The 23,626-nt window shown below is 46.7% G+C and overlaps 2 long non-coding RNA genes across 2 annotated transcripts in view; one reads left to right on the top strand and one right to left on the bottom strand.

Moving 5' to 3' along the window:
- LOC119169376 (uncharacterized) overlaps window positions 1-23,626 on the bottom strand; it is a 117,250-nt gene that overhangs the window by 36,983 nt on the left and 56,641 nt on the right. Inside the window, exon 2 of the long non-coding RNA XR_012889209.1 lies at window positions 10,944-11,024. This is a non-coding gene — a long non-coding RNA (uncharacterized LOC119169376). The remainder of the gene's footprint in view (window positions 1-10,943; window positions 11,025-23,626) is intronic.
- LOC142786993 (uncharacterized) overlaps window positions 1-23,626 on the top strand; it is a 138,119-nt gene that overhangs the window by 65,283 nt on the left and 49,210 nt on the right. The window lies entirely within an intron of this gene.

Raw genomic sequence — 23,626 nt, 5'->3', positions numbered from 1 at the left:
GCAGCCTGCAACAGACGCCAGTGATTACTATGCCGCCAGTTCTTGCAGGCGAACAGTCGCAGCTGCAAGGAAGCGGCACTCAACAGGGTGCGTCCACGTTGACTGCTGGTGGCAACCTAGTAGCATCGGCTACCACACCAACGAGCTTTATTGATCACGCATCCCACGCCAAAGTGGCTGACAGAAGAAAAGGTGAGAGAGAATCCGACCGCCAAGTGGGAGAGAACGTTCTGGATAATCAAGGCGTACATAACGCCCAACGAGACGACGTGGTAGAAGATATCGGCCCCTTTAGGTGTGCACGAGCTGGATCCGTCACCCGACTCAACCGTAAGTCCCAAACTTGGAAGCATCAGAATAGAGCAAGTGTGTCACACCAACAGGAAGAAACACCATCGTTCAATACAGACGGCTCAACTCAATCATTCGATCCCGCTATCTCGTTGGTCAGCGAGCCGGTCCCAACGACTGCTGTGATCATAAACGCAGAAATGGCGCAAAGACTGATCACTGCTCTCCAGAAATGTGAAGGTCAACCACCAAAAGATGCTACTCCTGATGTTTCCGAGGCGGCTCATGTGAAGCTCCGAGGACGCGAAAGTGACGAAAAGCTCAAGGCAACAGAAGCCGAGGGGTTCACAGAAACTCTGAGGCCAAGGCGCACCAGCGCAGATAGGTTGGGGAGCTCCGAAGAGTTCTATGAAGTGATAGCTGAAGAAGTCATCGAGCCCGATAAGAACACGGAAGGGGGCCAGCGCAAGCGCATCGTCCGCAAGACCACCAGGTCCCGGAAACACGACGTTATCGAGGAGCCTTGGAAGGATGGTAGTACCGAAAGCACGGCGATACCAACGCTTCCCCGCTGGGAAAATATACAACCATCTACTTCAAGAGGTGCCGGCAGAGGTCACCCACCAGCACATTCTGCGCGTGACGTAGATGATACGGGAGAAAAAAATGCCGCACCATTCACCGGAGCTTCCCGTGTTCGATCAGCGTCCGGTCGGCGAAACCACGCGAAAGACGATAGATACCGAACAGCGGCCCCTACCTCGACGGAAATTCCTTCGGCTAGACGGGACGAACGCCGTCTTCCTAAACGACTTCCAGCTCGCAGATACCCTCCTCCAGCTTTTTATGGTTCACCCGGGCCTCTTCCGTATGATCAGAGCTTAACTCGACAGCCATTCCCGCCGGCTACTCCCGCTCAGTATCCTAACTACCCTGGGCCATCTTGGCTACAATCTTGGCCAGATCACTACGAGTATTACCCACAATACTACGATGCGTCCACGCCTTATGTGAATCCGAACATTGTACAGATGGCGCAGCACAACGCTATACCGATTGTACACCAGTCTTACCCAGAACAGCTCAGTCAACGGTACCTGCCCTCTGCGTACGGAGCAACCAGGATGGGAAGTCAGAGGTTTGAAAGTTCGCAGCGAGAAATGACAAGAGGCCGACCTGGTGGTACGTGTTCGAGAAATGTTGCAAATGACAGATGCGGACGTCCCTACCAGCCTTACAGTGACGGCACGGTGGGTGCCGAAGCGCAGGTTGGTGGAAGTCACCTGTGTCACCAGGCAGCTGCATCTACCACACACCACATTAGCAGAGGTCCGGGCTCCCAAGGTACGGCCAAACAGCAGCCTCAAAAAAACTATGCATTACCAGGTCCCAACCATCCTCGCCGCTGCTCAAACAGCAACGAATTTCGCGCCGCAGTCACGCCTTGGCCTCAAGAGAGCTTCTGTTGGCAAAGAGAGGTTCCTGCGAGCAAGTCCAGCGTCCCCAGGGCGCCATCGTGTCGCGACAGGGACAGCGCCGCCACAGCTACGACGCGACCGGCGTCTGCCGGCCACTGTCCAGCTCGTTACAGGCCCTCGGCAGTTCACCAGACCCCAGTTTCAGCGCCATCTACTCGCAAGCACACCGAACGAGCTCCGTCGGCAGGGCCGAGCTGCGCTAGGGTAGCTCCTTGTGGCTGCCGCTGCCACGAGGGCCGAGCTACTTCTGCCCGAGGTGGCGTCACGCTCGAAGAGCTTCTCCGCCGTGAAGATGACATACGGCGAGACGAGCAGCTCCGGCAGCTCAGCCAGCGGCTCGAAGACGAGAGGATTAGGCACGACGCAAAGCTTGCCGCTCGCGCCGAGCTCCTGGACGAACTGCAGCGGAATGCGGACACCGAAGCGACGCTTGAACGTGACGTCGTGCGAGACGCTGTGCATGGCACCTACAGCAAGGACAGTTCTGCCAACCGCAAGTGCTCAAATGAGGGTCTTTATTAGACATAGCCTCGATTGTAAGGAATGCCCACCGCGAGCTTTGCCTGTCGCCTTACTGCTTCTTACGAGTGACGAGCTCGTAGGCGATCCTTGAACCCTCTGCATCGACGGAAGGACGAGTTTACATTAGGAGCTCGCCGTAATATAGTTTCTATTGCTGATATGCGTGCAGCAAAAGATTTCAAAATGAAAGCATACATATATATTATTAAATTGCGTTGGGTAAAACGCTGGTGTTTCCATGTATCGAAAAATAAGATGAACTGCATGTGAAGAAGCGTAGTAGCTTCACATTTTCAACCAACGATACTAGGCACTATTCGAGCGCTGATGACACCACCTCGCCATATATCGCGGCTTTTCAAGGCCCATTCAGTAAAATCGCAGTTCCTCTTCTTTCAGTATATCTCGCTTTTTTTTTGAAGTGCTTACGCGAGAATTATTGTTTGAAAAAATACGTTGCGGCAACTGTATCAATCTTATTAAGCCGTTTCAAGTCCAAATATATTTGGCTTAAAGTTATGGCTAATAACAATGGCGCTTAAAAATAGCAGAATTCTGTTTGACGACGCATTCCATCACGCCCTTTCCGACGCGGACTTTCTATATTCGCAAAACGAAATTTACTTTGTTTCTATCTGTGTGAATATGGAGCTCTGACCAGTAACGTAACAAGAATTGTGGACACAAAATGATCGCTTATAGTAACGATAGTAGCCCTGAGCAAGGCTAGTTTTGTTGATAAACTTTCCAGCGTCTGTTCACGCATGAACATGTTTCGCTTTAGCATAATAGTATAACATAGCGCACTGTCCCATAGATGTATAAATGGGCTATCGCGAGTCTTGAAGTGAGCTTTATCTGAACTGTATCATTCTTTGAATTCTATCACGATTGTTCTGTATATTTCCGCGTATGCGAATCGCTTGCATATGTTCCGCACTACACCGCTGTTTTGCGATTTGAATATTAGTAACGGCACAGTATGAAATGAACTTCGGTATATATAACTTCTTTGTGTTACCTAAGCATGTATATCCAGTTTTGTATTATGTGATGCATTGTTACGATTGCTCTTATGTTCTATGGTGCAACTGTCCCATGAATCGCGATGTTTTTCGCTTCGTTTATCATGTACCAACCAGCCCAAATAAGCACTAAGTCTCACTTCATAAACATTACGGTCTATTGGAAAAGCAGTTGCGAAACCTGGCGTGACTTTGTGGGATAGAATACTTGGTTGCCATGCAGATAGCTGGGGTTCGATTCCTGCTGGGACCTTGACACTTTTTCTTCATATTCGTTGGGTCAACGCAGCCGATGTCAATTTTCCTTAACGTTCACGCGTTGAAACTACTCGTGTGTCCTCGCTGTTCCTGGGTGGATAAGAAGTGTCGATCACCTGTGGCACATACCCGCATACCGGTAGCACATACCCGTTCGTGGGTATGTGCCACTGTCTGGCGGAGAGTGTTTGACGAAGTATAGTCGACGAGATTGGGACATTATTAATGTGATGACCAGTGAGTCGTATCCGTTGAACCACCTTACCTGCCCCTACTAAGTTTGGTTTACCCCAAGTCAAGGGGTGATCACGAGAGTGTCCAGATGTAGGCGGCTAGATAGATGGGCACCAAAAGTGCTTGCAGTACACAAAGAAATGCTTGACATTTAAAAGGCTAAGAAAGGCCACTCTTCAAGCTGTCGCAGGCACGTTTTTATTGTGGCCATTAAAAAACCTACCTGGGAAGAGCATAGCTTCTGTTGTGCTGCCACTGTGAGAGAGAGGGAGACAGAGGTAGGGCCCTTACCGAAGATAAGGAAAATTGCTACGGAGAACAACATATCGGTCCTTTTTGACGATGCGACGAAACTCACGCCGAATATATAGAGCGCCACCGGAAATTTCCACATTCGTCACTCCCATGCAGACGGACCTTGAAAGACGTTTTTTTTTTGTTTGTTTTTTTGCGAGCTGCAAGCATCAACTACCCCCGCGAAACAAACATCTTCTCGGAAGTTCATGCCGTGTGGTATTTCCCAGTTTGCACAGTCACAGAGGCGCAATTCAGCTGTTTTATATACACGAGCCAACAGAAAGGCTGCGGAGGAGGTGCCGCTGGAAATCGAGAGCTCGTTCAGGTAAGCAAGTTTTGAAGGAGGTCAAGGGCGAGCTATAAGCATCTCATAAGTAACACTTTCGCATCCAGTTTTGTATGCGGGGCTCAGCTGAGTGTTCAGCGTATTCAGAGAGAGGGCTGAAAGTTATTTTTGAAAGCTTGTACAGCATCGGTGCCTTATTGTCAAGTGATCGTCTGAGGCGAACAAGAACGCTGACCGCTTAATGGTCTCGCCCCTTATTTACGACCGGGATTTGAGGCAGCCCACAGCTTCGTAAGAAGTGTCAAACTAACAAAGCTTTTTTTTACTCTCGAAAGATTTTCATTACCTGCGACCCTGCTTATTATAGCATAAGTTAGATTTTATCGTTCATCCATACTGCATGAACCCACGGTGGTCTGCAGTACCATAGTGGTTTACTGCTAACTACCGTCCGTTCACCCCAAGGTGATGAATTTGAATCCCGGCTACAGTGGCCCGATTTTCGACGATGGCAAAGTTTTTGACGGTCATGTGCTTAGATTCAAATGTCTGTTAAAGAGCTGCAGGGGGTACAGAAGTTTTCGGAGCCCTCCATGGCGGTGTTTCACAAAATCATACCGTGGTTTTGGAACGTTAAGCCCAAGACATCAAAAAAAAAATTTGCTGGCCTTTAAGAGTCGCAATTTACAATTGAACACGATAATTATATCTTGTCTCTAGTGCGCAGTTCAAACATTTACTGGATGAAATATTTCCGAACTTGACAAGCACCCGCTACTTATATATACATAGGCGCCGTAACGTGTGTAACTTTTCTAGGGCGTGACCTCCTTTAAACCATGAAGTCATCTTGGTATCGACATTTTCTGACGCCTGATGGTAATTTACGCTATTACCACACAATATTACTGCAATATCTCATGTTGTATTGCGAAGCATTCATTCAGGATGCGTGTGTTTGTAAAGTATGGAAGTTACTTTCACTGCATTTCGAAGCCGAGGAAGTTATCACTATACTCACAAGTTCACGCATAAAAGAATAAAAAAAGCACGTGGGTGGCTGGGTACTAGAACACCCACTAGCCATGGAAACGACCTGGGTTCTATCCCACACCTAGATACAGAAATTTTTCTCATTTTATCTGCATCTTTCCTGATTTTTCGGTCACACAAAAGATGATGATTTTTCACTCATAACCAACGATGCCGACATTGACGCAGGCATTTCGGCGAAACGAGCTCTTTAACTCTCACGCGTTAAAATTATTTTTTTATTAAGGCTTCTTCACTATGAAACAGTTCTAGTCTACCAACTGGTATATTCTAAGTATGAAACCAGTTTAGTTTTTTTTTTGGGTAAATTTTTTTTATGAGCCGGTTTGAACATTCAACCTGAGTACCATGCCCAGTTCTATTACGTTTAATATTTTTTCTTGCTTCGCGAGTACGCCTTCATTATACGCGTTCGCATTATGAGCCATTCGCGTTTGCACAACGACGTCTTGGCACACAAACGCACATTGACACGCCTACGGCCAGAGTGACAGTTACTTCCACTGACTATTCGCAAGGAGTGAGCCTGACGCTTTGGTTCAGCTGTGTACTGGCTGGCCAGACGGGTGCTTTGTAATTACTTAATGTTCGCTTTCTCCACAATCCTATACTCGGACTCTCACGAAATTTGCTCTCACCGCAATGCACATACGTAACTACTGCACTGATTACTTCACACTTATGTTCTCATCTTCTAGTTATACTTGTTCACTTTCCGTTTTCACTGTCCTCGTAACGTATTTGCGCAATACACTACTCAGCGCGCGTCTTGGGTGCGCAAGACGTGCGAACGTCTCCTTCCTGCGAGACGGCCAGACTGCAGCACGTGAACGACGGTCATTGCGACATTCGGGAGGCGACATGGGCCCCGTAGCCGCGACCTTCGCAGGTTCATAATACCGTGACAAGAACGAACCCACGCTCGTGGCGGCGGCGACTTTCTCTCCGGCTGGCGATCTCTTCACGTACACGGCCCTCACGTCAACTTCGCAGCATGTGGCACGTCCGCGAGCCCGGGAGGGGCTTGGTATAACATGCGAGCCTCAGCGATACACTCCACACTCTCTCTCCCTACCTCCACTCCCTGCTACATGTTTGATAAGTGAGTCACGCCACAGCGGTTAGTCCCATGTCGTAACGCGATGCATCCTGGCGCGTACGCTACGGCCTCGAGATGCCGAACCCGTACATTCGTCTTATGTACCCTATCCGACGCGCGCGATTGAATGCGGGACCGAACTCGCCGTCGAGCAATACCTCAATTGGAAGTGAAAACGTCACAGAAAGAAGGCGTCGCGTTCATTTAGCCCCGGGATTAGAAGGATTCACAAGCGTAGTCGCCCTTTTTATTCCTGTCATCTTTAAGCAGAATAAAAGTGTTGCTGCAATCTAAGAAGAAAGAAAAGAGCACATGTTACTCCTTTCGGTTCGTCCTGACTTGCCCTTACTTGACTCTCGGTAAAGAGAAGTATTCTCTCTTCTGTTTTCGCGATCCTCTGGAGAGAGCATAACATACTCTTCGAAAAGAATTCAAATGCCTCTTTAAGGACTTGCATACACTGAAAAAAGCCCTGCCGTGGTGGTCTAGTGGCTAGGCACTCGGCCGCTGACCCGCAGGTCGTAGGTTCAAATCCTGGCTGCGGCGGCTGCAATTCCGATGGAGGCGAAAATGTTGTAGGCCCATGTGCTCAGATTTGGGTGCACTTTAAAGAACCCCAGGTGGTCGAAATTTCCGGAGCCCTTCACTACGGCGTCTCTCATAATCATATGGTGGTTTTGGAACGCTAAACCCCACATATCATTCAAATACCCTGAAAAAAAAATCGAGTATAAGGGAGGTGTTTCTGCTACACAAAACAGTAATCGTCTTCTACTTCGAGTACTTTTCTCTCGTTATCACCACGGTGCCGGTAATACGCGGTCGCGAACGGCGCGCCCATTATCAGTTGGGACATAGCATTTCCGACAGGAAAGTGGCCAGTGCCGGAGTTTGAAGAAAGGAAACGCGAGTAAGTCAGATGTCAAATATTGTTGTGTAGCAGAACTGCTCCCCAGATACTTCGTTTTTTTCTTACGATGTATGCGTGGCAAATGAAAACTAGCAACAAACTGGGTAAACGGACTTTTTATTTTTTTCTTCTTAGAGTGTATTGTAAATCTAATTCCATGATTTTGCATAACTTAAACTGTCAAAGTTTCTCAGTGGGCTACGTTCACTGTACACTCTAGGAAAAAATCCGGTATTTGGGGACTGAGTATTTCTGCCACGCAACAACTATCGTCATCTACTTCGCGTACTTTCCTCATGTTAGCACTGTGATTCCGTTGCACCAGTTTTTTTTTTTTTTTCAAAAAAGAAAAAAGCGAGCGAGTCAAATGACTAACATTGTTGTGTGGCAAAACTACTCCCCAAATACTCTTTCTTTAGTGTGTGCGTGTAGAGAAAAAAAAACGTTAGCACCTTTCGAAACCTACGCTGTTTATCTCTACTGTAATCTTTTGCCAATTTTGTTGGCACTTCTTTCATTCATCACTCTGCACTCGCCATTTTCTTGCCAGTGCATGCCTATGACGCTGCTACGTGCGTGTGCACTGTTCTGTACGATACTCATTTGTTCACCATTGCTTGTTCTACGGTTCCACCGATTGTTCCATGGTTGTTACACACCACATATATCGACGGATTCTTGCTGCGATGGTTAAGATCTTTCGCAGAGCTAGAGAGAGAGAGAGAGAGAGAGAGAGAGAGAGAAAGAGAGAGAGAGGAAGAAAGAATCAAAGGAGAAAGGCAGGAAGATTAACCAAGCTAGGCTCGGTTGACTAGACTACAGGTGGGGGAGCAAGAAAGGGAGAAGAAGTGACTATTGGAGCAATGGACGTAACATTTAGGGTGTATTCTGTGATTTACCACTTCCGGTTGCACCACAACCACGTGTTCAATAGGCATGGTTCTACACGAAGACGACGCAGGCGGACGTAGTGGAACCATTTTTGGTATTATTATTTTTTGCGTGTGTACGCGCGTGCGCCAGTCCGTGATAGTGAGTGTGTTCAATTATTAAAGTGACAACTTTATTGAGACGAACAGCGATGTATATATTGCGACTGAATGCCCCGTTGCGGTGGTCTTTAGTGGGTGAAGTACCCGGCTGCTGACCCACAGAGGGAGGTGTCGAATCCCAGCTGCGGCGGCTGCATTTTCCATGGAGGCGAAAATTCTGTTGGCCCATGTGCTCAGATCTGGGTGCACGTTAAAGAATCCCAGGTGATTGAAACTTCTGGAGCTCTCTACTATGGCGTCTCTCATACACATATAGTGGTTTTGGGACGTTAAACCCTACACATCATAGAGTGCGACTGAATGTTTCACGCAAAAAAGACGTAGAGATTCCCATCACACAGTAGGCTGACAAGGCACTCTAATAGTACACGTGGCCTCTTTCAACGTCGTGCATGTTAGGCGTCACTGTTTTCAAAGCACTCGAACGTACTAAGGCTCATTTGGTGCATCACGCTGGCGTCACAACGTGTTTGCATAGTGTTCAGAGATGGCGGCCGAAACTGTGTTCTCACCGACAACGAAAAGATTTTTCCTTAAGCAAATACTCGGGAAAAGTTTTCAATCTTCTTCCCTGCTGAACGGATTTGGCAACATTGCGCAAGAGCGTGGCTGTCGTCTTGGTTGTTCTTCGCATTGCAAGCACGCTAGCAATGCTTCGCGAATACCATTTGAGCCACATTCTTAAAGAGATGGTCTATGTGCTGTTGCAGCAAACAAGAACATAGCACGGCTTGATTAATGTGCGTAGTGTCGTTGAACTTTCTTGCGGCGAGCGCACTAAGAGGAAACTTCTGCGCGAAGATTTCTTTTTTTTTTTTATGTCCAGCGCAAAAATAAAAGCGAATGTCTCCTGTTTGGGTCAAGGTCGAGTATTACTATGTCAGAACGACACTTAAAATGAGTGCATCGTTTGAGGACTGGGTGAATTGGTGAATTGCGGCACGTTTTTTTTTTAATTAAATGTATGTAAGGAGAGGTTGGTGCCAATGCGTGGCGCCGGCTACTCCTCTTCTCTTGCACAAAAGTCAACTTAGCACATTTTGTAGCAAACACAAGGCTATACACATGTACATAGCACAACACTTACACAATGAGTTCACGTTTTTCAACACTGAGTGTCCATACCACACAGAAATGGGTCCACACTGCATAGAAATGTTGCTCTGGTTTTCCATCTGACATGCAATTGAAGGCTATTTAGGCGGTGCCCTTTATTTATATATACTTATTCTCATATACGTGAAAAGAATGCATGGAAGGCAGAATAACTTAGAGATGGCTCTGCCACTTTCATGGCAGTAATATAAAACAACGAACAAAAGAAAAAGAATAAAAATAACAAAAATAAATAAAATAATCAGAAGCATGTACAGCACAACTGGATCAAACGCGACATCATATTTTGCTTACTTTAACGACAGCTATGAACGCTTTCAAGATAACTACGTCACATAGCACTTGTGTGTATTATCCCTGTCCCGTCCTCGTCAGTTCAGTGCCGCGCCTAACTTTATGACCACGTTGCATCAACAAGGCCAAAGCCACCCTTGAAAGTATATGCGTTACTTAGCCCTAAGGCGTCCCGTTTAAAGAGACACGAAAGGCAACTACTTGGTCGACGTTGGTTATTGAAATAGTGGTCCAGAAACCTCGTAGTGTTAATTTTCTGCCAAGGAAGGGCACATTTTACCACGTTTTAGTGACCCGCGTTGGGTTAGCGCACTTCAAATTACTCCCTTCAAGAAGGGGGCCGACTGACGTCACTGTTGTCGTGCACAACGTTGCCCGGTTTTACTGCGCGATCGCCGACGCTAGCATACAGAATGAAAGCAGTGGGAGCCACAGCAGCAACGACTGCCATTGATCAATTTCCTGGCATTGCCTCCGATAAGGCAGACGTGTTTTGATTCAACTGCGCCCCGATAGATGGCACAAACTGTCGAGTTTAACCATGCAAAAGTTGAAGTTCAGAAACACTTGTGCCCATTCCAATAGCAACGGTCCGGCGGGTCCTTTTTCCATGAATAACACAGAAACGAACAATTAGCGTTTTACTGCGTCCCTTGATGAACGGAAGGTTATTTAATGCAGCTAGATCGTATACTAGTGAATAATTGTAGGCAGTTCATCGGACGTCATCAGTACCATTTTGAGAATGCCCCACTGTGGTGCATATACCTTGTCTTGTGCATTTACCTTATTTATCGGTAAGTAGGGCACTGCTATTGATAATATTGTCGTTTTAAACGTTGTCATACATTGAGCTTTCACTCTCACGTAAATTGAGTGTCCCTTTAAATCCACGACAACTGTACGCATACAATCTCTGACGTATTAAGAATATCTACGATGGTAAATTTTAATATCTACAGGATAGAGTTTGTACGGTAGTTTTGACGCAGTTTAGACAAAAGAATGATGCTTATCGTATTACTCACCATTCCTGGTGGATAATCTGATGTACCCGTGCGCCTGCTTCACCTATACGCGGCTGGAAGTGATGGTTTGGATTCCAAGGGCTGAAACAAGAAATGACGTGTGCCTAAATATGAATTCCGAACTAAATGTTCCTATTCAAAATTAAATGCATATCAAACTTCAATCAAAATCAAACTGCGAAACTTCACTTAGGCGCCTCTCTGCATGAATGTTGCTCCGTCATATTGGGCTTCTCAATTGATCAATCAATCAAAGGGGCAGCCATTCCGAAGAAATTGTGACTGTTTCTCCATTTATATTTATTTCAATAAAAATGCTTATACAATCAACCAACGAAGCTATTCAGGAAGTCGGTCAATATTTGGCTGCCAAATGTCACCTGAAGAGTTAAAAAACTTTACGAGACTCGAAGTTTTGGCAAACAAGCACATAATGCTGACTCCAAAGCAGTGCCTATAGATAGATACGTTTTCTAATTACACTACGACCCATCCATACAAGCATATCCACAAGCTGTAAACGATTCCTAGAAGAGAATGGTAATCATTGTGTACCTTCCTCTTTTCTTAATATGCGGTTCGTGGCGACTATTTTGTCCGTGACTTTATTTCGACAGCTTCCGCATGTACTCTGCAAAAAAAAAAATAGAACAGCTCGCTACGAGCACTACTTCGCCTCGCTTTTGGAAGTGCTGCTTTCACAACTTGAAGGTTTAGTTCGCTTCCGTATCGTTTAGTCTAGCTTGGTAAAGTATACTCGCACATTTCACGGGCTTTCGTCTTGTGCTTCTTGCATTAGGTTTTTTGCCCTTGGCTATGTATACAGCAATACGGGCACCATGCCAAACGTCAAACGAAGCGTTTCGTCTCGATGTCCTTTTAAGCGAATGGCGGTACGCCTTCCTTTTTATATTTTTTATCTCGGCTCTTCATTGCGTGCCAACGACATATTTACCGACTCGACACAACTTTGAAAGCGAGAAGCGATGGTCGCTTTGCATCGAGGCCTACTAAATAAACGGATTAGGAACACGCATTACAACAAAAGCCTGCTTGTACAAATCACATAGCGCAGAAAATAGCTACGGTCTTTTTGGAGATATCGACATCTCAAATTACTGGCGCTCGTTTTTTCTTATTGGTCCTAATGTAAGCCGCGCTTTTTGAATGAGTCTCCCTTGACTGTTTCTAGCGAGGCTAGTTAAAGAATCACACACGCAAGTGTTTGCTCCGGGGATTTTGAGAACCTCCGCAAGTTTGCTTTGTTCTGTTTGCTCCTGTGAAAGTCGTTTCGCTTTTTTTGTTAATATAAGAGGGTGGTTTTTTTTTCAATGATTGGTGAACAAAAACACTTACTGTTATAGCATTAACTATATAATCATAATAATACTAACAATATTATGTGGTGCTTTATGTCCTAAAAGCACAATATGAATACGACACATGCCGCAGTAGAGGGCATCCAGTTCTCGCACATATCCCGAATGGCATCATAAGATGTGATTATATACGCGTATCACATAGCGGAAACAAAATGAACATGCCATGATGTCAGCCAAATGGCATGAATGGCGCGCCATCACACGACATTACATTTATGCGACGGGGTCAATTAAGCTACGCTCTAGCAAAGTAAGCTGCGGCATAGCCAGCTCTCCAAGAACTGCGTGACACAACATCGATTTTCACAGTGCATCGGATCTGACTAAATTCCTTTTCTTGTGACCCCGCGAGATTCATACTCTAGACCAGTGGTTCTCAGCCCCAAAGCTTTCGGCGACCTTTTTGAGGACCACTTGAAGGGAGAGAAAAGTTGTTTCGTAAATTAACGACACAGGCAGCGTGAAACGGCTCCCGTTTATTTCTTCATGGCACATAATGGTCAAATTAAAGTACCGTGTCAGTTTAATCGCAACAGCTCGTCAATACATTGTGCGGTGTGTACGACCAGTATCTAGCTATGTCTTCTTTTTTGATCAGGGGTTCTGCGGACCCCGAAAATGCCCTCACGAACCCCATTCGAGAACCACAGATCTAAGCATTGCAAGCAATGTCATCATGTGACATCTTGCGACATTCGTGCAACAAACTACCTGTAGCATAGCAGTAAATTTATAAGTACTTTTGCTTAGGATAGTTCCTCATGAACTCCTTACAATGTTTCGTAGTGTAAGCTACACATTGGCCCAGATTAATCAGTTTCACGTGGCTTATTGAGAGCTATCTTGCGCAAGCGCGAGGAGCAGCGACGTCATATGGCGCATACCTGGTGCGTCGGAGAAGGCCTGAAACCTCCTAGAGTAACGTGTCACAAGTGGGCTGGCGCTTGACTCACGTGAACTCGCTCGCTCATACGTCCACCGAACCGTCCACAGCCTATGTTACCTATATCTAGGCATAGCCGCATAGCCGAGCTGAGGCACTGCTAATTTTTAGATGCGAAGCAGCACTTCGACTCACGTGTCTAACACTATGCGTACGTGCGTCCGTACGAACGCCCCGCAACGCGTTCCCCTCGCCGCACGTGTTTGAGCGGGGCCAAGTGGTCGCACCAGAGCTGCGCGTTGACGACACACTCCCCTTGCACGCTTCCCTCGCAGGTTTGTGCTGACGTCAACCTCTCTCTCACCTACAGCACGTTCACCGCAGTGCCCGCAGCTGCCGACTACTCCGCCCACTTGCGACACAGTTGTCGCTCGCTTCACTCTCTACATCGCCCGCAACATTCGACCGCACGCCGAGCGAAAACGCTCTTTCAGCTGGTTTATCTGCGATTAACGTTTACACGAAACCAAACCAGCCTCCCATGTCTTTGTGTATCAAAGAAACGTTTACTCGAGTAAATGCTACACCGAGTTTCGCTTGAAACCGTTGACCCGAAAACCACGTCGACGCCGTATCAACTAAGTCAACGCCATGCGCACCGCTACTGCTTCGCATTCCATGAGGGCTCCCGTCGGGGGAATTGCCCATAATTTATTTTCAGTCTCATCTTGCTACGAATAACCATCAACAAAACTAAATTAAACATTCTTCAGACCTTTTTATAAAGAACCATGAACACAACAAAATAAAAAATTAACACCATCTTTCCAAAGGAAACCCTGATGGAATGTGAAGCAGCAGCGTTGCGGGTGGCGTCATTGGTTAAACGGTGCTAACGCGTGTGCTGCGGTGAGCGCTGGAAGATTCGTTTACTCGAGTAAGCATTTGTTTGACACGAACAGGGGAGGCAGGTTGGGTTTTGTGTAAGTTGAGGCGGCTGACGAGATCGGCATCTCAGTCCCCACGTGAAAGCGGCCCGCGACACAGTGATCTTTGTTTTGGAAGACCCAATAAAAGTTTATCCAATCCAATTATTACAGATAAACGAGCCCTACGTGCGCTTGAGCGTCGCGGGTGGTGGTGGGGGGGGGGGGGTGAAGCGAGAGAGAAGTGTGTTGCGAGCGGGCAGAGGGATGAGCAGCTGCCGCGGGTGAGGGAGAGAGTGACGTCAACGCGCAGCTGGGACTTGATCTACTTGGCACCGCTCCAACACCTGCAGTGAGGGGGTTTGTGCGGACATACCGGACAGCGTTACACAGGTTTTTCAAAGAGCTGCTTCGCATCTAAAACATTCTTCCTGACCGCAAGTACAAGTGGTGGAAACGACGCAACGATAGCGTAAAACTACCATACCTCATAACAGCGTTGCTCTGACACTTAATGGCTGACCAATCTTACTTGTTCGTGCCTATCAAAGGACTACATTTTTAGAAGGCGAATTTCCTTTTCAAAAATGAGAAAAATAGCCATCGCAGTGGTATACTGCCTATGGTCTTTGGCTGCTGACCCAAAAGTCACGGGTTGATCCCGACTATGGCATTCGTATTTTGCTAGCACCGAAATTCTACATGCCCATGAGCTTAAATTTAGGAGCGCGTCAAAGAGCCCCCCGGCTGGTCGAAATTCCCGTATTCCTCCACTACGGCATGCCTGCCTTCCATATCGTGGTTTTGACCGGTAAAACTCCAGAAATTATGTCATTATCAAATCAGAAAGTTCAATACGTGAAATATGTTATGTAATAAGCAAAACGAGTAGCAGCACGCAAGCTTTGTATTCGACCATTGTGAGAATAGAGAGCCAACAGAAGTCGACCTTAGCCAACACTATCATCATTCAACCGTGTAGGTATAACTCAATTTTCACTCAGAAATTCTTTCTTTTTCTTTTGGTTACCGAAAAGTGGCTTGAGAAAAATTCTGGTTTAGTTTGTATCAAGCAGGACTGAAACTTCGGCTATTTGGTGATACATTATGAACAGAAAGAGCGCAAAAACTCACGAGACGAAGAGAATAGACAAAAACAAGCGCTATTACCAACATGTTAGTTTGTATGATACGAAGGTCTTCTGACTAATTAAAATGCGACTGCTAGAACTACCATTTTCTTCTGTGATTGTGGTGGGTGCCCAAGAAATCATGAGTCACACATTTTCTCAGCTTCACAAAAGTTGTGTGAACCTGGGAACGAACAAACTTTTTATGGACTCGTCAAAGCATTTGCTGCTTCGGGAAAATCATTTTCTTTCATCAAAAAGGATTGCCTCCACTGCTGCTCTGTCGAAGCTGCTGTGAGCACAAGATTATGACTTATCTTTCTAAATATTTTAGTTTTGCCGTACGGGAAGCTCCAAGAAAGATTTACGCTTTAATCTCACATAATTCTGATCAGCCTTGCTCATGAAAACTTTGAGTGATGGAGGCAGCCTCCAAAGCGTTGACGAATAAAGTAGTGGACTCGAGCTCAGTGTAAAGCTGAAATAAGTCGATCGAAATTCCCAAAATACATTTGGTTTCTCTAAGAGTGGTTCACAATTAAAAACTGGATTTTTGTGTGCTGTTTTTAGTCATTAAAAATTTCATGCGATAAAATAATATTTACTGCTGAGGAGGCTGGCATCAACATAATTGTATTCATGCGGAAAGTGTGAGGAAAGGCACAACACATACATGTTGGTGCGTCGAAGAAGTTGTCTTTCTCTTGAAACTTACGCGTGTGTACTGGCGGACAAAAACGATGATAAGGGGATCTGGCGGACACCAAGTAGTGGAGCCCTGGCTGATTGAAGACAAAGAAGGTGATCTTGCTGTTCGGCTGTTGAGAATCACTGTGTCAACGTCTATCTGCACATGTGGATTTGGAAAGTCGCATACAGCTGGCTCGGCATCGCCGCGAATACTGTGAACTAGTCACTCTAGACTTAGCTAAAGCGTACGACAAAGTGGAATATCCTATCCTAATCCAGCAGATGCAAGACTATCGCTTTCCAAAATATGTAACAGCATGGATTACAGAGTTTGTGAAAGACAGAGAATTTTATTGCTTCTTGAATGGATGCTCTTCTAAAAAATATAAGCAGACAAGAGGTGTACCTCAGGGCTCAGTATTATTCCCGGTGTTATTCAACATATTACTAAGTTCTAATCCAACTCATCAGGATATCCAAATTTACGTATATGCAGATGATATTGCTTTCTTCGCAACAAACAGTGATCTGCACTTATTGTATCAGGCATTACAGAATTACATGAACATGCTAGAAGGATGGCTTGACAATATCCATATGTCATTGAACGTCAAAAAAAAGTGTGCTTCAGCCATTCTCTTTTAAGGATCGTGTCAACATTTCCCTGATGTATCGTACCGAGCTCATTCCCCAGGTCGATTTCCTGAAATACCTAGGCATCGTATATAATAGGACGCTAAATTGGAAAAGCCATATAAAGCAGGTTGGCTGTGAAGCGTCACGTGCCTATACACGCCTATATTCATCGCTGAATTATTTGCTATATTTCTAGCGCTTCGTAAACTTCTTGCAAGCGAATCAGAAGCGGTCATACTTACCGATTCTCTCTCAGTATGCACTGCACTATCTACAGCAAAACATTTGACATTATTGAGTATAATTAGTAGTTTATTACCAGAAAACCTGAAAAAATTTCACTTGCTATAGATACCTGGCCACTGCGGGATTTATCCAAATGAGATGGTAGACTCGCTAGCCAAAGCATCTTTAAGCGGACCACTCTTACCTATTTTACCTGATTTCGCCTACGTAACAGCACTCAGATATACAAAGGCTTGTTTGCACAAAGAAATAGAAAAAATATCATTGGATAAAGTGAGAAACTTTGTACATCTAAGATATTGCTGGAACAAACAGTGGTGTGTATCTCGGCAGTTAGAAATTACAATCACCAGATTACGATGCAGAATTCCGCATCTGAATTACTACCTACATAAAGCTGGACTAACAGCATCTCTGTTGTGTCTCTTTTGCAAGGAATCGGAACCAATAGATCATTTCTTTTTATCCTATCAACGTTATGCTTATCAAAGAAAAAGATACCTGGTCGAACCAATTGAGAAGCTAGGTTTAAAAATAAACGTGGAACTAATTTTATCCTTCGGAGGGATTACATTAGGTTATAGCCACAGAGAGGTTTTCTCTGTTGTGTGCGAGCACATAAAGGCAACAAAGAGATTACCCTGTTAGCCTATTGTTATTATTTACGGCTACGAGACTACCTGAATGCCTGACTTAGCACACTTGATGATCCTGTCACCCGGTTCTTGGCCGATCCCCCTTTGTGGGCGAGTGCCAGCAAAGCTGAAGGCTCATAATCATCATCATCATCTATCTGCCTTTTGTTCGCGTTGTACCGCGACACTGGTGGAGGTGCGGGGCGCAACCCTACCTAATGCTCCATACTCCCGCTGGGAGCCGTTCATCTAGCCCGGACGCATTGCCACTTATTGCAACGCCCGTGCACCGGTTCAGTCGGTGGCTGATAGGCCTCGCGCTAAAGTTAACTCATTCCACAGAACCTCTCAGATGCCGTTTACCTCACCAAATGGCCAACGTTAGTCTTGACAGCCTGCGCCCCAAGGCCCCCCACCGACACAGCCTTCACAGGTAACCATCTTTCAACCGCTGGTTCATCACTTTAGTGGCAGCACCCATGAAGACGTTGACGACTGGCTTGAACACTATGAGCGTGTTGCCAAGATCAATGTGTGGCTTGAACATGAAAAGCTCTATGTGCCTATTTCGACATTGAAGGTGGTGTGAAAATTTGGTATGACAACAGAGAAGCCATCCTGTTAACTTCGGGCGACTTCCGACAACAGCTTGTCGACACGTTCACCAATGTCGATCGACGGGAGCGTGCGAAGCAGCTGTTGGAGCTACGGGTTCAAGAACCCAATGACAGCTTTGCTGTCTTCGCTGAAGATATGACTCGTCTTTTTCGTCGAGCTGACCCGAACATGAGTGAAGATAGGAAGTTGAGCTACCTCATGCGCGGCGTTAAAGAGCAACTTTTCGCCGGGATACTGCGCCACGCTCCAAGTACCGTAGATGACTTTATCAAGAAGGCTATGGCTATTGAGCGGGCCCTCCATCAACAATGCAGGCAGTATGATCGAATGTCTAGCAGCTCCCCAATCAACGCTGCCGCCACACCTGAGAATCAAAGCTCCCTGCGAGACCTCATTAGAGAAATAGTTCGCGAAGAACTACAGAAGTTCCGGACTCCGGTTGCTTAAACCCTCGTTGCGTGCGTCGCTGAACTGGTACGCGACGAAATCTGCCACGCATTTTCTACCGCTGGTCCTGATGACGAGCACCGTCCCATGAGCTACCCCTACGCTCTCTGACGTTCACCATCTGCTATTTCGCCGCCATACCACCCAGTGCCAACAGCCCCCTTGGTCACCGCTGCAAGGGCAAACCCTGAGCCGACCGCCAAGCCTACCGACGTACCACCAGCCGTCCACAGCAGCACCGTGGACATCATCGCAAAATGGGGGGCTCGGACGTCCACCGCTCCGAAGAACAGACGCATGGCGCACAATCGATCGACATCCACTATGCTTTAACTGTGGAGATGCAGGTCATGCTGCCCATCATTGCTGGCACCGCATTGATTCGTTCCGCCCTCTTCGAACATAGTCTGACGGTCGATGTGCGAATGACGAATACATACCACGCCGGAAGGTCGCCTGTTTCCAAGGAGCCTGTTCTCACTTTTACGACTACCGTACTTCTGACGAGGAGGCAATACCTACTCGCCAGCCAGGTTTGGGACGTCGATCCCGCTCTCCTTCTCCCGCGCATTCGCCTTCATCACACCAACGTACCTCCGCGGACCTTAACGCAAGAAGGTTACCCCGCCTGTGTCGGGAAAACTAAGGGCAGCGGCCTCCGGGGGTAAGGTTGCAGGCCATGAAGATGACGATGAAAAGCTTCCATTACACGATGCTGTAAAGCCGACAAGACGTGAGAGCAACGACATTGTGACCGCGGACCGTAGTGTTTATCTTGACGACCAGAAATTAATAGCCTTAATCGACACCGGTGCCGACTTATCTATTATCAGTCAGGACCTAGCCGTCCACCTCGAGAAAGTGAAGACGCCGTGGACAGGCCCTCAAATAAGGACGGCAGGTGGTCCGTTATTGATGCCCTCTGGAAGATGCACAGCGAGAATCGACATAGGAGGTCATTCTTTCGATGCGTCGTTCGTCGTTCTCGCCGCATGCTGCAAGGATCGAATTATTGGTATGAGCTTCGTACGAGAGTACGGCGCCGTCATCAATATCCCAGACAGTTTAATTACGTTCTGCAACAGTTCGGGCATACCTGATTGTCCACAGGCGGGACCAAACCAATTGCGTCTAACTGATGACGATGTGTTTTTCCCTCCTCGATCATGCTTGCTTGTTTCTGTGGCAGCCACTGTCAAGTTTGACGGCGAATGAGTTACAGACCGAATAAGCTCACTCCTCCTCAGACACGGCATTTCCGTCGCAAGAGGTATCGTCAGTGTCGTCGCTGGACGCACAGACTTGCTTCTGACAAATTTGAGTGGTAGGCGCCGGCACCTTCCAAAAGGCATGGCCGTTGCTTACTTCGATGATATCACAGACGCAGAAGGCTGCTTGGCAGTAGCCAACGAGGCACCACAATAATTCAACACCAGTTCTCTACGTTAGCACTACTTTTCCTAACAACGAGTGAAAGAGGCTTCTTGAGCTACTGGCCGAATTCAAAGACTGCTTTTCGACAACATCAACAGTTGGCCGCTTGCGTCTAACCAAGCATCGGATAATTACCGAGGACATGGCGAGACCAATTCACCAAAACCCCTATCGCGTGGCTACAAAGGACTGCGAAGTGATACATGAGCAAGTCGACAAAATTCTAGATGACATCCTTCAGCCCTCAAAATCCCCTGGGTGTCACCTGTAGTCCTCGTTAAATAAAGACGGCAGCCCGCACTTCTGTGTAGATGACAGAAAACTCAACCAGGTGACAAAGAGAGATGTGTATCCACTTTCTTTTGTATATGACTCTCTCGACAGATTTCGACATGCCCGTTACTCTTCGTCGATGGACTTGAGGAGTGGATGTTGGGAAATCGAGGTAGACCCAAGAGACCACGAGAAAACTGCTATTGTAACACCACACGACCTTTATTAATTTAAAGTCTTGCGCTTTGGTTTATGCTCAGCGCCTGCTACCTTTCAAACACTCATGGATACCGTACATTCTGGGTTGAAGTGGAAAACCTGTTTGGTCTACCTTCATAGTGTCATAGTTTTCGTCACAACATTTGACCAGCACCTTAAAAGACTTGAGGTAATTTTACAAGCCATACGGTCCGCGGGCTTGACGTTGAAGCCGGAAAAGTGCCACTTTTGCTATGAAGAACTGCAATTTCTTTGCCACGTTGTCAATCACGCAGGCGTTCACCCTGATCCTGAAAAAATCGCAGCCATTGCACAGTTCCCAATGCCGACTGATAAAAAGGCTGTCCGACGATTCCTTGGTATATGTGCGTATTATAGGCGATTCATCGCGGACTTCGCACACATCGCACCACCGTTAACCCACCTCACGAGAAAAGACGTTGCCTTCTAATGGAGCAATGAAGAGGAAGCTGCTTTTAAGAACCTGCGCCAGCGACTACAGATGCCTCCAGTGCTTGCCCACTTCGATGAGAAAGCCCCAACGATGCTACACACTGAGGCCAGCAATGTTGGTCGGGGAGCTGTGCTTGTGCAGCTGCAAGAAGGCACAGAAAGAGTAATCGCCTATGCAAGCCGAACATTAACACGCGCCGCGGGTAATTACTCCACGACTGAGAAAGAATGCCTCACAGTGGTACGGGGCGATCACAAAATTTCACCCGTATTTATATGGTCACCCTTTCAAGGTCATCAGCGACCACCATTTACTGTGTTGGTTGACGAATCTTAAAAGATCGTACCCGGCGATTAGCGCGTTGGAGTCTCAGGCTACAGGAGTACGACATGACGTTCGTACACAAGTCAGGGAACCGCCAAATGGACACTGACTGTTTATCCCGCTCACCCATTGAATCGGCAACTCTACCCGATGAGAAGGAAGCAGCCTTCCTCGGTGTGCTTGACACGACTGCCGTTGCACAGCAACAACGTAGCGACCCTGAGTTACTTGCCCTAATTAATTACCTCGACGGAAGATCTCAGAAGGCACCAACTGTTTTCGTAAGAGTGCTGTCATCATTTTGCTTACGGGGTGGAGTATTATACAAAAGAAACTTCTCTTCGACAGGATCTGCCTATTTGCTCGTCATCCCAGCAGCCCTTCACTCCGAAGTACTCGAAGCATGCACCAACGAGGTGACTTTAGGCCATTTAGATTGCACGAGAACGTTGGCCAGAGTACGGCAACGCTACTACTCGCCAAGACTGACCATAGCCGCAAAACACTATGTTCGTACTTGCCCCGACTGCCAGCGATGAAAGTCACCGCCGACTAAACCAGCTGGCCTCCTGCAGCCCGTGCAGGTTCCAAGAACACCATTCGGCCAGATTGGCATGAATATTTTGGGCCCACTTCCTACTCTACTGCCGGGGAACCGCTGGGTTATTGTCTCGACTGATTAGCTTACCCGTTATGCTGACGCAAAGGCTATCTAGAAAGGTACAGCAGTGGAGGTGGCACAATTTTCATCGAGAATGTTGTCCTGAGGCATGGTTCACCAAGCGTCGTAATCACAGACAGAGGAACCGCATTTACGGCAGCTTTTTTTGGATCACGTCCTCATGCTGAGTGGAACAACCCATCGTAAGACCACCGCTTACCACCCGCAAACGAACGGGCTTTAAGCATCTGAACAAAACAATTGAAGACATGCTTTCAATGTACGTAGACGTCGAACACAAAAATTGGGATGAAATCTTGCCATATATTAAGTTGGCATACAGCACGGCCAGCAAGGAACAACCTGGTCCATCCGGCTGTGCGTCCGTGCGACTGTGCGTTTGTCCGTTCATCCGTGCGTCCGTCCTTCTGTCTGTGCGTCTGTCCATCTATCCACCGTACTTCCGTGCATACGTCTGTCCATCTGTTTGTCATCTTGTCTGTCAGTCCGTTTGTCTGTCCATCCGTTCATCTAGCGAACACTCCAAGTACCGCCATCTCACATCTTTTCATCATATATTCAGCATACAGAAGTACCACCATCTAGTGGACATTCCAAGAAATAAACGAAAGGTAGTGGCTACCTACTATTACTACGACGACTACTACTACTACATACGTCGCGTACGCGCGACACGTCGCTTAAGGAGCTTCGCCCCTAAAAAAAAATAAATTGCGAGAAATGGTGCTCACTCGCACCAAGGCATATGTAAACTGGTAGCGTAACTTGGAGCCCATGAACCGAGTCATCGGTGGCTTGTTGCCACCATCATCATCTACGTTCGGAGGGGACAACTAACAGCAAACAAAAATAAAAAATAAAGTAAGACGTCACAACCGGAAGCGGTAGCGACCACGCGCATTGCCACACATAGCATGAAATTCAACTTTTTCTTAATTACTGACATTTTACGTCTCGTTAATAATACGCAATTTTATTGCACCTCGTGCTTCGTTAATTGCATGCAGAAGACAAAAGAAACCCAAAAAAACTAACGATTCAGGGAGCAAAGTTATTTCATTCGCCAAATGACGTACTTGCACAAGAAACATTACAGAGGCAATTGTGTGACAACTGTTGACGAGCACAATAGCATAATAGTTCAAAAACTTACGTTGCCCAATTATAAAAAACCACTGCAGTGAGACAACAGCTTTGAAAATATAGCTCTGTCAGCGGCAGAGTACAACATCTCGTCTCTTTGCATGCTCCGTTCACCATCACCAAAGGCGGTGGCACGCAGGCCATGCGCCAGCGAAAGCAGCGAAAGCAATCAGCAGTCATAGTAGCGGCTATCTATACTACACATTGTGCGAGCTAGTTCAGCTCTGAAATGTCACATCAATAAACAGCACATAAAAAATAAGTAAACTACAGAAGGTACGCACGAAACCACCACAGAAAAGTGAGCGACGCCTCGTTGACCTGGCAATGCGCCGAACCAATAAACACGCCGAACTAAACGCAAGCCAATCTTATGTTCTTAAACGTAAATCTTTTCCGCAACCTATACGTAACCTTCAAACTCTACTTTGTTTTGTTTTGTTTTCTGCCACCTCTGATTATGACTTCGCGAACTAAATTTCAAGAAATATTTCATTCGGCCGTAGATGCACGATATGTTCCTTCATTTTCACCCGCCTCTGACGCTGCATCTACAGCTCA

The sequence above is a fragment of the Rhipicephalus microplus genome, chromosome 2 (genome assembly GCF_043290135.1).
Source record: "Rhipicephalus microplus isolate Deutch F79 chromosome 2, USDA_Rmic, whole genome shotgun sequence".
Lineage (NCBI taxonomy): Eukaryota > Metazoa > Arthropoda > Arachnida > Ixodida > Ixodidae > Rhipicephalus > Rhipicephalus microplus.
Note: the sequence above shows the minus strand (reverse complement) of the source record. Positions and strands in the feature narration are given on the sequence as shown.